Here is a 14,209-nt window from a genome sequence, read left to right on the forward strand (position 1 = left end):
AGCCCAATTTAAACCACCGCACACTGTTATTTCTCTCACCGGGGGCGATGAATGCGGAAGAATAACTAGAAAAGAAGCATCTCAAATATGTGGCTCTTTGACAAAACGCTTGTAAAATCATGTTGTGATGTTTTTGTCTGAGGGTCCTTAATCCACTCCATGGCCTCACTTTATTAGAAACATTAATTATTCTGAAGAAATCGTAATCACTTATATTTGCAAATAACACAATTAAACCTAAACCACATCCCTTATCCAATATATCGATATGATGTAATATTGGGCTGTATATTTACAATATCCTTTAAACATACTATTGACCACCACTAAGTATTGTATCTCCTTATTGGAATAGCCTATCCAGAAATGAACATTTTTGTACTTTTTTGTCTATATAAGACCAACTTAACATAAACACAGGAGTTAGTGGACATGTTTTTATGAATATTAAAAACAGCTGAGCTTGAGGAGGATTTTTTTCACAGCCAAAATACAATAAAATGGTAAAACTGCTAATTCCGAGAGGTTTAAGCCAACATATAAAACAACAAACTTCTAAGGGCATTAATGAAGGATCATGCCAGACTATTTCAGCTTGATGTGTTTTTTTCTTTTTTGCCTCCTCTTCAATACCATTGAGTCAGTGCTGGTCTGTAGCACTAGAAATGCTGATGGCAGCATTATACTCGTTATCTGTGATAAGGGCATAGTATAAGTGTATAACAACTCCACCACCTTTTAACCCAACCAGAGCATGTGTACACTCTTTTGGTTTTGCCGCTGTCCTCTTCTTTGCTTGTGTAACCTTCTCGCTTGTTTGTTTGTATTGATTGCTAAGCACTCTTTAAACTTTGTTGCAAACAATATCGTCCATGTAGATTTATAAAAAGTCCTGGTCAGGAATTCTGAATGATTAGAATCCCCTTGAGAAACTTATTTCAATTCAATTCAATTCAGTTCAATTCAATCTTATTTATATAGCGCCAAATCACAACAAAAGTCATCTCTTGACACTTTGCAAATAGAGCAGGTCTAGACCGCCTCTTTATAATGTTATTACAGAGACCCAACAGTTCCCACCATGAGCAAGCACTTTGGCGACAGTGGCAAGGAAAAACTTCCTTTGATTTTTCCTTTGTTTGAATGTGAAATGACAGTTCATGTAGCCTAAGCAAAGCCTGTCTTTATTGCAAATGCAAAGATGTCATACTGATCTGTTTTATCTGTGCCATAAAATAAGATTCACTGGCTTCACATTCAATGGCTTAAATTCCTTTTTAATTGAATCTAATTTTGACATTGAGCTATGTCTGAAAACTCTCCACTAACAGTGTAAATGTATGGAATCAGTCAGTCTACTGCAGTTATTAAACACTTTATTGCTGCAAAAAAAGATAGCACACATACCCAATGTTTCTATAATGAATGTGGATGAGAAAGCACCTCTATTATAGAAAAGGAGAGATTAGTGTCCCAGACCTCGACTCAACCTTTAAAAGGTGTTCACATTGGCACAGGAGGAGAAAAAAGAACTTAATAGAATCATAATGTCCTTATTAAGGTTTTCCTTCACCACGGCCACTTCTGCTCCAGTCATTACCTCTTATTGCAAAATATATCAAGCAGTAAAAATACACAGTATCGTGTATACATATCAGGGTCTATACATGTTGAGCAATCAATTTTGGTCATGTGTGGAGAGAGCGTTGTGGAGATAGGGTCCACTTCTTGTTTGTGTATCGTGACTGCCTGCATTCGATGACACAGCTTGTATACATCCATGATGTCTGTTATAACTGCCCATATTTTCAACTTTGATCTGTAGCTGTATTCTTTTTATATAAAACCCTTGTTAGATATAGTATTTACAGGAAAATACACTTGTTAAAATACTGCATGTGGCAGTAAAGCTTGAACTTGATGTCCAAACTTGTAATTTTCTCTTGGATTTTGCCTCGTCTTACGCAATGCACAAGAGCGCCCAACGAAAAGTCTGTCATATGGTTTGGTTTGTGCTGCCCTAGATCTGACTTAAACTGCTGCTGATCCTGCTGCTTTCCTCCCATGCAAGACATTATTCCTCCCATTAACATGATGTGATTAATTATGCAGCACAACACTGATGCAAAGCAACCTCACGCAAGACGCACAGTCAAAGTGAAAACTCTTAGGGGTGAGGGAACCATCAGCTACGCACAGCCCATTACAAAGATAATGTCTTGTAAATAAACATCTGCATGATCCAGTGATGTGGACTGGTCAGGGTGTAACGCAGCAGGTCCAGTGCGTCTGGTGAGGGTGTCCTGCAGTTTCCTCTGAAGGTCACAGACGAAGGCTGTTAAACAGCAGACACAGACACGGGGTACTAAACCTAAACATTTGCCATCAGAGTGTGAATGAGCGCTGTCCTGAAGTTACCCTTCACATCTTATCCACAGCCGCCTTGTCAGTGACTCTGGCCTCTTATCTACTTCTGCTATATTTAAATGCATTTTCACTTTCTCCTGTTGCCAGTGAATGGCTGGGATATGTATCCCAACACAGATGGCAGCTGAAACCTGATGCCTAAAATGCAGAGGCATTCAAACTAATCAGTACTGGTTGCACTACAAAGCACTAGGTATTAATTACACAACAAAGCACTTCTACAACTCCTCATATCTCAGGGTGTCTATGCACAGTGGACTGCTCACTATGAATAGCATAAAATGTTATTTTATGATGTATGGTGCAACCCCTGCAAGAATAAGCAGGAATCATATTTTTTTTCCTGCAAATAGAGAAAGAGGTGACACCAAACACCACTTTTGGAAGAGCAAGAAGACTGTTGGTTGTATAACCACAGTCTCACGCTGCACTTTGATTTTTCTACAACTGGTGGGCATAATTGACTTCCCCTCAGTATGTATGTGCCTGTTATTAAAATGAGGAAGCTGAGCTGGACGACTTTGCAGATCCTCAAAACTTAAGTTTGCCTGTAGCTAAAAAACAGATGCAAACAAGCAGTTTATAATGTAGAAGATGAATTAATGCTGTAAAAAGTCACCAAAGGTAAAGTGATACTGAACATAGTTTATCCATATTTTTTCAGATAAATGCAAACTATAATTTAGGTTAAAAAGTTCACATAAGTATCATCATGCACATTGTCCCTTTTAGATTTATTAGCTTTTTAGTTGCAGAATTAGCCGAATCTGCCCACTCTCTAGCTGTGAGCACTGCATGCCCTCTGTATGGACCGTAAAATGACTAAATACAGCGGTGTGAACAGCATTTCTGTGAAGTAGCGCTGTAAGCACTTTGTGTTGGACTCTGTTTCATTCAGTCATGCAGCCGGTCTGTGGGCCGTTCATCCGTCTGCATTTAGGAACACACCAGTGACATTGTTGCACTCAGCAGAACCTCAGTCTGGCACAACCAGCCACTTTGACGACATGAACATTGTTTGGACGTCAACAGGCCCGTTGCTAAGTAACCCAGCCCCCTCCATCCCAAGTGTTCTGGTCTTATTACCTCTGGGGTAGCTAAGCAGTGTGTGTGTGTGTGTGTGTGTGTGTGTGTATGCGCGCGGCTATGTGCCTATATGTGCTTGTAAGTGTGTGTGTGTGAGTGGCTCAATTGCCTAATGGTGTGTACTGGGGATAGAAGAGCTGGTGCAGCGCCTAATTTTTTGCAGCTTAATTTATTACAACCTTGATGTGGGAGTGAACCCTAACATTCAAGTGTTTCAAACCGCAGGTCAAAGGTCATTCCATAAAACTGAGGCTTCATCTGGTCCAGTTTTGTATTGAAACATGCTTCTTATTTTTGTTGTTATCTAAAATAGTATACAGAACTGAATCTTGGCTGAAAAGTTCATCTCAATTTGCAACTTCAGCGTAAAACACAACAAAACAGCCATAAAACCTCCCCATATACAACCTATTTAAGGACAACAGCATATGTTGAGGAAATACCACCCTTCCACCCATTGCCTGCATTAACAACCAACACACCCACCCACACACACACACACACACACACACACACACAACAGCATCAATGCTGTGGGGTTGAACCTCCGTCATCAAAGTGGACTGTTGTTTGGGAGGAAGGGGAGTCTGTGTGTGTGGAGGAAAGTGGATATGAATGGGTTGGAAGGGTTCAGGGAGTTCATGTGTGAGTGAGGGGCTCGGTCATTGAGACTGTCAGTGTGGGGTTCAAGGTCAGAATGGCTAACAGAGGGGGAAAGACAGCAAACGGTGGCTGAACACATACAAGTGGGCAAAAGGAGGAAAAAGGGAAAGGTTCAGTTTTAAGAGTTAACATTTGGAAGTTGTGTGAGAAGAGCCAGCTAAAAAAACCCTGTACTTTATTTATATTTATACCTGCTTTACATCAGAAACTGGTCAACTGTGAACTGCTTCTAGGAGGAATCTCTGCAAACACGTGCAGCTCAAGTTAAACAAACTGTAAAATGTTTTTCCATGATAGTTATCATTAGGCATAAACCATTCATCCAGAAGTAGTTGTTCATTGGCCTGACTGGTTTGTGTCAGAAATAATAACATACATTTCAGTACAAACTTTTTTCAGGATAATGAACATACAGCGCACAATAAAACATATTATAACGTATTATTAAAATGTATAATACCATAAAATACAATGTTGGACGCTGAGGAATTACTGAACTAATATGTACTCTTGTAATTGTGCTTCTGCTCGACAAAGAAATTATATGTTGGTGCTGTTTACATCCTTGTTGAAGTAAATAAGAAACAGTAAAAAGACAGCACATGCGCTGGCTTCACGTGAGAGAAGTTACTTTACTCGTCCGCTGAGCAGACCACACACACACACCCTCACACACTCAGACAATCAGTCAAGCATTCCCTGTGGTTGGAATGTGTTTTTGAGGGAGAGTGTGAAAGAGGAAGTTTTGGTGAGGGAGGCTTGTGGGGAATGGTTGACAAAAAACAAATAAACGTCTAAGCCTTTGTGCACATGCATATAGAGCTCATACACAAGATTTTTGTTTTGGAGATGTATGCATTACTTATGTAAGGGTTCTCCCTTAAAAACTAATCAAAGGACTTTGGAGAGCCCGTCATAACATAACATGATATGATTAACAAGCTGTGACAGAGAAACAACGTATTTGTAAATTAAAAGCATAACAATTGTGGCTGTATCACCTCTTCTAGCACAAAATTGCAACAATTCTTCTCAAGTTCAGCAGAACCTGAAAAAAAATCTATGTTAGTCTTTTTTTTTTCTTTCTTTTTGTAAATTCGTTTTCAAGAATTTCTTGAGTGGGCTATTTACTCTACGTTCCAGCTGGAAGTAATGTGAGCAACAGATTTGAGTGTAAAGAGGCAGAAAGAAAGCCTGGTGATGGAGTGGGAGGGAAGGAAAGAAGGGGACGAGGGGCAGGGGGAAGGGGAGAGAGAGCTAAGCAGATGGGGGAAGGGCTGTTTGTGCATGCCTCGAATTCCTTAGGTGTTATCAGCATTGCCCGCTCCATAATTGTTCCTTTTGAGGAGGAAAAAAAAATACAGAGACTGTACAGCGTTGTAAAGCTTCCTCTCTGTTAGAGGACCTAAAGGGGGGCAGGACAAGATCTTTGAACTCTGATACTGCCATTTTTGACTTTGCGATTCTTTCATCACTGAAGATTAAAATCAAAGAATATATATCTTCCTACCCACTTATAATTAATAATGCATTGTTAACAACACAAATGTTACAGATTTGAATCAGCTCATGTAGTTCCTCTGTTTCTAAAACTATTTCCAATTTCTTGAAAGACTTGCAACAACTTATTTAAATCTTTAATATTTGGAACTGTACTTTTATGTGTCAAATTAAAAGCCTTTGCCTTGCTCTGCTTCCCTGCCATGTGACATTTTTTGATTTTTTTTCTGATTTTAAACTTCCGTACTGTGTCTTGCCACCCAAGACCTCCCAGACATTTTGATAATGCCATTTTCTCAATCAGCGTTAAGGAGGCTTTCGTGCATGGGCGAGATTAGCAGTTTCCTGTGTGGCTCCTTCAGAATGAGCAGATGAACAGAGAGGAACGATGAATTAATTACTTGAAATATCTTATTTCTTTCTTTTTTGTCATTACAGAATGGCTGCAGTGAGTACCCCATACTGTTTTCCTACCGAATGGAGGCACTGCATTGGTGGGACACACACACAGGATGTGATTCTGGGAACTTTGATTGATGAGGTAATCCATCTGGCTCTGGAGCGAGGGAGGGGAGGACGAGAGCACCGGCAAAAGGGAGGGAGAAAGGGAGTGTAGAAGATAAGTGATGATGTAGGTCCAAATCATGATGCAGTTGTTGTAGCTGATTCAGGCATGTGTGTAGGCAGATATGTGCGTGTATACAAAGGTGAGTTTCATCTGTGGTCAGTTGAGAATTCCAGATGTTGATGTTAATTCTTTAAACACTTGATTACTTGGATTATTAGCAACGTCATGTCTCTTAACAACAGTGTGAGAACCAGTTTCCCCTCTCTGGACTTCAACCTGGCTTCCATCACAGCTGCAGTGAACTGGGCGGAGGTGCATCATGGGCCTTAGCCGATGGATGAAAGAATGACGCATGAAAATACTTGCTCCAGTCGTGACACAAACCAGATGAATGGTGTTTTCACTTACTCCACCAGTAAAAATCGCCCTGGAAAGAAACTCACCGGTGGTGCAGGAGAGGTCTTTTGGCAAGAGGCTAGTGACCAACAGTGATCTCTCTGATATGGAAGACTGATGGCTTTCCATCCAGTGATGTGAAAATCAATCGATCTTATGAACTCAGTCAGAGGCTTTGCTGCTGCATAATGTTGATACCTTGTTTTAACACTTGACGCTGGATATTGGGGACTACTATTCTAACTATTCTAGTAGCATAATCTCGCCACTGGTATCAATGTTTTACTTGAAATAAAAATGTTAACATTTAGACTTTATTGGTTGTTCAGCTTTCAGATTGTCTCTGTGCTGTTGATTTATTAGGATGCTATAATATGAAGGCGAGACAAGGCAATCAGGCTATAATGACTTGTTTGGCAATTGAGACAGTAATCCTGAAAAAGAGAATTCATTTTTACCCTCAAAACTACAGCAAAAAATGCATGAGTCATTCAACGGATCTTGTTAGAGTATGATGTTACAACATGAGGCTGCAGAGGCACAGATCAATATACGAGAGCTACAGATGGAAAAAGAAAATTGCCCGGAGATGAATGAGGTGAGGCATTAATGCTGCGACAAAATGTCAGAATAATGAAAGATGTGTATATACAGTGTCAGTGAGTCACTTTCTAAAGACTGCAGGGTCAAATATCAGCATGAGCCATTAGAGCTGATCTCTCTCTCTCTCTCTCTCTCTCTCTCTCTCTCTCTGGAGGATGTAAAATAGACTTATCATGATCCTGGGAGGTGGATGCAAGTCTGGTGTGCAGCACATGGGATAGTAACATTAACATTCTTACAGATGTAGATACATTTGTCCTTTTCATTGCTTTACACATTTTCTGAAGCAAAGAAAATATGTTTTTAAATATATTTAAAACAGAGTTTAGTTTACATATAGTTTAGTGTAGTATATAATTATTTTTGAAAGTAAGATTCAAATGAAAGTGATGTTTGTTGGGACCCTGCACTGCTCTCCATCAGGGTGTCTGTCATCTGTGTTATGCTTCCACCTGCTGGTAGATGGTGTTGAACACGACTCTATGGCTGACTGTCACAGATCAACATTTCCCCTTCAATGAGCCCAAAACACATCTGGAAAAACAACAGTGTTTTATATGTCGTCACACAATCAAACACTGCTTAAAATGAAGTCATGTCTACTTGTGACACCTCGACACAGGCTGCATGTCTGTGACTTGTGGGCCGTTCAAGCACAGAGTGATTTTCCCTTCTCATATTTGTTTCATTTGAATCATTTTTGGACATATGAAAAAGGTTTAAAGATTAGAGAAGAACAAAAACATATAGTTTGTGATTTTGTGTGTCAGAATTATTTAGTATTTTATTATTTTCTACCCCGATACTCATCTTATGTGTTCCCAACTCCCAGACAGGGAACCACTGCTTTAAGTAACTAATATTTGTGCCAGATAAAGGACAAACCATACAACACTCAACACTCAACATACATTTTGGAGTTATGGACCTCTATGGAGATAAAACAACAAGGATTGCAGACACTGACATTAGTAATGGTGTAAGTGAAAGACCCCATCTCAGAATGAAGTACGTGAAAAAGAAAGAAAAAAAGGTATGGTTGGAATTTAGTTCATCCAGATGTATTTTTATTTGATCTTTATTGCACATCATCCCTTTGTTTCACTGTCTGTGATGTTTCTCTCTTCCATCTGACTCAACTACCCTGATAAATGCTCAAAATGTAAAACAAATGTGTAGCCTGGCTGTATAAATGCAGAATGTGACAAAAACCAAACACTAAAACACGTCAGCCCTGTGACTAATGAAAGTGGCATAATCAAATTCTCACCGAATGGTGGAAGTGTTCTGTAAACAGAACAAAGAGAAACTGCTTTTCAACATTTTTGCTGTTACAAAATGACATAGAAAGTGGGAAAACAGTGCCACCTTGTGGCAAACTGGCAAACTGGTCACAGTATTATGTAAAACACCTCTGGGCATAATTGTGTATATCACACGTGCATGTCTGTGACTTGGTTTTGTGTTTGTGTGTGTGTGTGTGTGTGTGTGTGTGTGTGAGAGAGAGAGAGAGAGAGAGAGAGAGAGAGAAAAAGCGTTTAAGGATGTCTAAGAAGTTCAACAACTGTATTTCTTTCGCGCATTTATTTTGAAAGTCTTTGCAGTTGTGTCTTTCCCTTTTGTTCCACTGGATGTCTGTTTTTAGTTAAGTTAGGATTGCACAAAAGCCTTTGGTATGAGATGAGGACATTTTTGGACTGGAACTCGACATTTGATAGATTAAGAATTTGTGTTGTGACTGTTGCTATGTGAGCTACGATAAAAGCACTAAATTAAGCACCTCGAGTCTTGCCAAACACCACCTGGATGTAGGCTAAAGAGTGAATTGTGGAAATAACCAGGCAATCCTGTTTGAATGAACACAGAACAAAGCATGTTTAGTGGCACCTGGTCTGCCTCTTCAAGTGCGACAGGCTCATTTCAGAAAATGAAGCCATTTTATCAAAAGTGCGAGCTCAACAAATATAATGGTGAGGAGGCCCTTAAATTCAAGTGAAGATTGTTGAGATTACATTTTCTCAAAATGGCTCTGTAAAGTGTTTTGCTGGATATTGTCTATGATCACAACTCATTATGTGCCGACTCATTTTTCTCTTTCTGTAAAAAAAAAAAAAGTCTCTCACACAAAGGACCTATTGTTCTTTGAAATGTAATACTGCCAATGTAGACCCACTAGGTGTCAGTGCCGTGCAGCATTTCACAGACAGTCCGGGTGGCTGTGGTGGCCACTGTCACAGTATACCTCTTGGCATAAACACACTAAAAAGTGATGTATAAATAATATGAATGCAAAACAGCTTCAAAGTGTATGTCAAATCTGCATGATAAGGATGGCTCTGTATGAATATCTGTATATGTCTGTGCAGGATTATTTGGTGTAGAAAAAAATAATAATTTAATTTGTGCTTTCTTGAACATATTAAAGATGTAAATCTTTAGACTCCAGACCCGCCACCATGTTCCTTCCAGGTCTGATGGGTTGTGCCAGATGTTTCCTGAATGTATTTTACACCGGAATGGCAAGAGTGAAATTACACATTTATGTGGAAACTAACCAGGAAAATGAGGAGATGAGAAGACTCAAAGACCAACGTCACTTATCAGAGGTGGCGACTCACACATTGAGTCATACGACTTGGATTCAAATCAAACTCGATTTACACAAGACGTGAAAGTATTCCAACTTGACTTTGACACCATTAACTTGTGACTTCACTTGGACTTGAGCCTTAAATGACTTGTTACTCTCCCAAAGCCCAGAGCAGAATAATCTTGGCCGGACGAGCAAAATATTCAGTTGTTAGTTGTTTAAAGTGTCCTTGTCTAGATGAGGGGTAGAAAAGAAAGTGCAGAGTGGATGTGACCATGCATCATTTGTGTTATTTTATGAGGAATGGATAATGCCTGCATATGTTTGCACAATGTGATTTTTATTGTGGAGTGGCATTTGCTACTCCACAAGTAGCAAATGTTGTGTTTTGAAAACAGCCAAAATCTAATTTCCTGTGCAAAAGTGTCTCTCTAAATAAAAGACAGAACAAATTTAATCAAGCATTCACTATTCATGTAATGTTATGTTGATTTGATTGTTCTCCCATTATTTGTCAGTGTTTATATTTTGAAAGGACATTCCATGTGGTGAACACACATTATGCCGTCTTCAGGACCCAAGGCTAAGGATTAGGACGTGACTTGAGACTTAAACATAAAAAAAGAATGACAAAACACAAAACAAAACAATACAATGGGTATATTATAAATACACTTCCTCTATCTCCAGGATGATTTAAAACAGTCTTATTTCAGATGGCTTGTTTATGATTGTGGCACAGTCTTGTTATATAACATGCCAAAATAATATGGTCAACACAAAGATAAGTGTCTGCTGTTTGTGCTAAGGACTGCTAAAAACTAGCACCTTGGTCATGGCCTTTTCTTACACACTGTTTGCCAAGGTTTCATTATAAAGCCTCAAGGGCCCTTATGTATTTTTGTTTCCTTATTCTAGAGCAATAATCCCACCTTGGCCTTATGTGTAAACAAACAATGTATGTGGAAAGACTACATTTGGTCTCTGTTGATCCAGCAATGTTGAGAATGAGAATCACAATTTCATCCCCACTTATACTTTGATGGGATTTCACTTTAAAATTGTAAGATATAAAACACAAGACTATAATCGAAGCAATTAAATTAATCAAAGGATTCTACAAGTTTTATGGCTATAACTTCAAATGCTCTACTGCACATAATGCCGTGTCTTTCAAAACCATCAGTTTTTGTCAGAGACACTTATGTGCATCAGATAATCTAGGACCATTTCTAGCACAAATGATTACACACTTCTCTTTGGTGGAATAGGATCTGCTCCCCAGGGTGCTCTTCAATCAATTAAAATGCATCTGTGGACTTTTTGTGTCCATTAAATCATCCAAGAATTGCCTTAAGTTAAACCTATTACCTACCATGTTCTACCCTTTGCACACCAGTGACTATATTGCATGACTGGGCCTGTACTTTGATCTTTACCTGCACCCTGCAGCAACAAGCAGTTTGTGCAGGATGGAGGTAAGGTGATGGTGAATCCAAAATAACATTTGGACCCTGGAGTGTCTGGAGACTCCTGCCAGGAATCTTAACAGCGTACTGCAGCAGTGGTAGTCGAAGCTTCTCTGTTTGGGCAAGTATTAAAGTTTTCTGGCAATATTTTTGGGGAGATTTTTCAGTGTGGTTCACAAAGGCTATTTAAGAGCCAAACCTTATGCCAGGATTTGTGACCAATTTTGGAGAGCTGTTCAGAGAAGGGTATGTGGGTTATGGGGCGCAATGTTGGACCTACTGCATTATCTTTGAGTCTTTGAGCTGTTCAGTTGGAAGTAGCTGTACCTCATTGCTCTTATCTCCTCAAAGAGGAGGAGATCTGATACGGCTGAGGCTGGGTTTGTCATTCCATATGTACAATTGGGTGTCATCAGCATAGCAATAGAGAGACAATCCATAAGAAATTTCTGCCAGATGGACAGTAAACAAAGTTTGTTTATCTAGGAGCCAGAAAAACTTATGTTGCCACTAAAGAAGCTGGGGAGGGTGTGAAGGGTAATGAGGGATAAGGTACCTGTAGATGACCATTTGTGATCCTGGCATGTGGTTTCTCAATGCTATGGGTGGGATATTGACAATACCACCTGCTGTTCCTTTTTGTGGTAGTGGTATCGCTGACTTGATCATATAGTATATTCCTAAAAACACAATATGCAGTGTTTGTGGGAGGGAAGCCAGTGAGGGATCATGTGGTTGTTGCTACACTGGCACCTTCATGGATGAGGGCGGGATCTGGGAAGGATTGCATGAACCTCTTGCTTGTTACGTCGTCCATGAAGCTCCTCAGTGGTAGGAGAAAAGAAGCTGGTCACACCATGTCCATCGCGTCTTTCTCATGTCAGTTTTGTCTTGTGGTTTCTTTTATATCTTGTCTTGATGTCTTTATGTCTTACGTAAAGCAATTTAAGTTTCCTTGTTTTGATTTCTTTTCTATGAAACCATTTATTTTTGCATTTGGCACCTTTTGACAGTGCAATAGCTATGAAAATGTAGGGTGGGGGATATGGACAAAATCAATGTAGAGTTATCATTTCAAGATCATGTGCATCATAATGGGTTAACAAAGCTATTCCAAAAACTCCTTGAAATATCACTTAAAGTAGCCTTTTTTTTTCCCAAAACCTAAAAGAGACAACTGGCCATCAATATCCCCAAATTAATTTGCATGCTGGTCACTAGTTTTGGTCCTTCTGAGACTGGGGGCAGGATTTTGTGATGATGCAATGTTGAATCCACTGTGGACGTTTCATCTCATTTGGGGAGGAGGCACACAGTCAGTCCTCTGAAGACCGTCCCTGAAATGGGAGCTTAATCAGTCCAGATTGCTGCTTCACATCATAGTGTCCTATTAAGAATTCATAAGTCATTTAAGTTTAATGGATCCACAACTACCCTACAATATTACCTCCAAATGGAAAAGTAAATGGGAACCCAGGTGGTGAGACTAAACAAAATGCTTATTGAATTAAGAATGCGCCTTTTACTTTTCATTTTAAAATGGTGTTGTTAAATTACTTTTGAATACAGGAAATTAGTTGCCTATTTTTAAACTGTGTGGGTGTGTGTGTGTGTGTGTGCTCAAATTGATTTTGTGAATTTCTCCCTAGCTGAGCAACAAAGTTTTAAAGATTTCACTGCATCATTTAATAAAAGTTTAATTTTCTTCATGGTGTTGTTTGTTTTGAGACTGATTAGTTCATAATTATTTTTCTTTAAACCTTCTATTTATTGACCAAATCTGATGAATAGATTTATAATTTCATTAATAGATTTTTTGGTAAGGTGCTTTAATTATCCCCCCTTTCTAGTTTTTAATTAAATACTGATTACAATTGCTTAGTTGCTCTATAATCATTTCCAAAGCTCTGGAGGTCCTCCAAACTAAACTTTAGAAAAGATCTAACAGAGGTTAATCATTAATTTGAGGGTGTGGGTAGTTAATTTTAGGGGTGCAGGCATAGTAATGTGATATGGATATGTGATTTCAGATAATGACCAAAGCAAATACTCTGAAGCTCTGGTGCTTATGTGACTTTTTAAATGACCAGGAAAAGAAGCAATCATCATCAGTTGTTATTATCATTAATGTTATTGTTGTTGTTTACTAATTATACATAATAACCACCATCATCATTATTATCACAACAAACAAAGTTGCAAAGTATTGCAAGTTAAATGAACAGACAACATGCGAGAGAAAAAACAATACATACAAGAATCCTACTTGGCACTCGCAGTAAAAGTTTACTGACAGATGGAGGTGGATGGAGGTGGATGGTGGTGTGTCGGGTGCTGGAGAGAGAGAGGGGAGGGCCCGCCGAGCTGCTGCTGTTGCGACGTCACTCAGACCGCTGACTGACGGAGCTCCAGGCTTCAGGCTCAATCTGCGGCCAGCAGCAGCAGAGGCGGCGGGGAGAGGAGGAACATTTGATCCACTGCTTTATTTCCTCCCGTGGCTTCTTCACCGGGGCAGGGGAGAACAATAGACGGACAGCTGCATGATCAGAGGCGCCAGCACTCCTTCATCTCGACTGCAAGCCAGGCTAGCTTGATGCTCAGTTCAGCCTGCTAGCCTTTGTGGCAGGGCTGTCCATGCATCCAAGGAGCCCCTAAGCAACCCCGGGCTGGGAGAAGCCTCGGCTTTTTTTTTCTCTTTTTTTTTTTGCAGTGACAGTCTGCAGAAAATATTCTCCGAGTAGGCAGACAGCAGCATCCCTGTCAGCTTCATTGCGCACCCAGAAAGCGGATTTCCAGAGAGGAGCATCACCGCCTGGGCACGGCTACACGTCGTCGCCTGTCTGCAACCTCCAGCTTGACAGGACCAACAGGCGATTGATGACTAATATTCTTTCAAGATAAGCTACA

The sequence above is a fragment of the Enoplosus armatus genome, chromosome 3 (assembly GCF_043641665.1).
Source record: "Enoplosus armatus isolate fEnoArm2 chromosome 3, fEnoArm2.hap1, whole genome shotgun sequence".
NCBI classification, from domain to species: Eukaryota; Metazoa; Chordata; class Actinopteri; order Centrarchiformes; family Enoplosidae; genus Enoplosus; species Enoplosus armatus.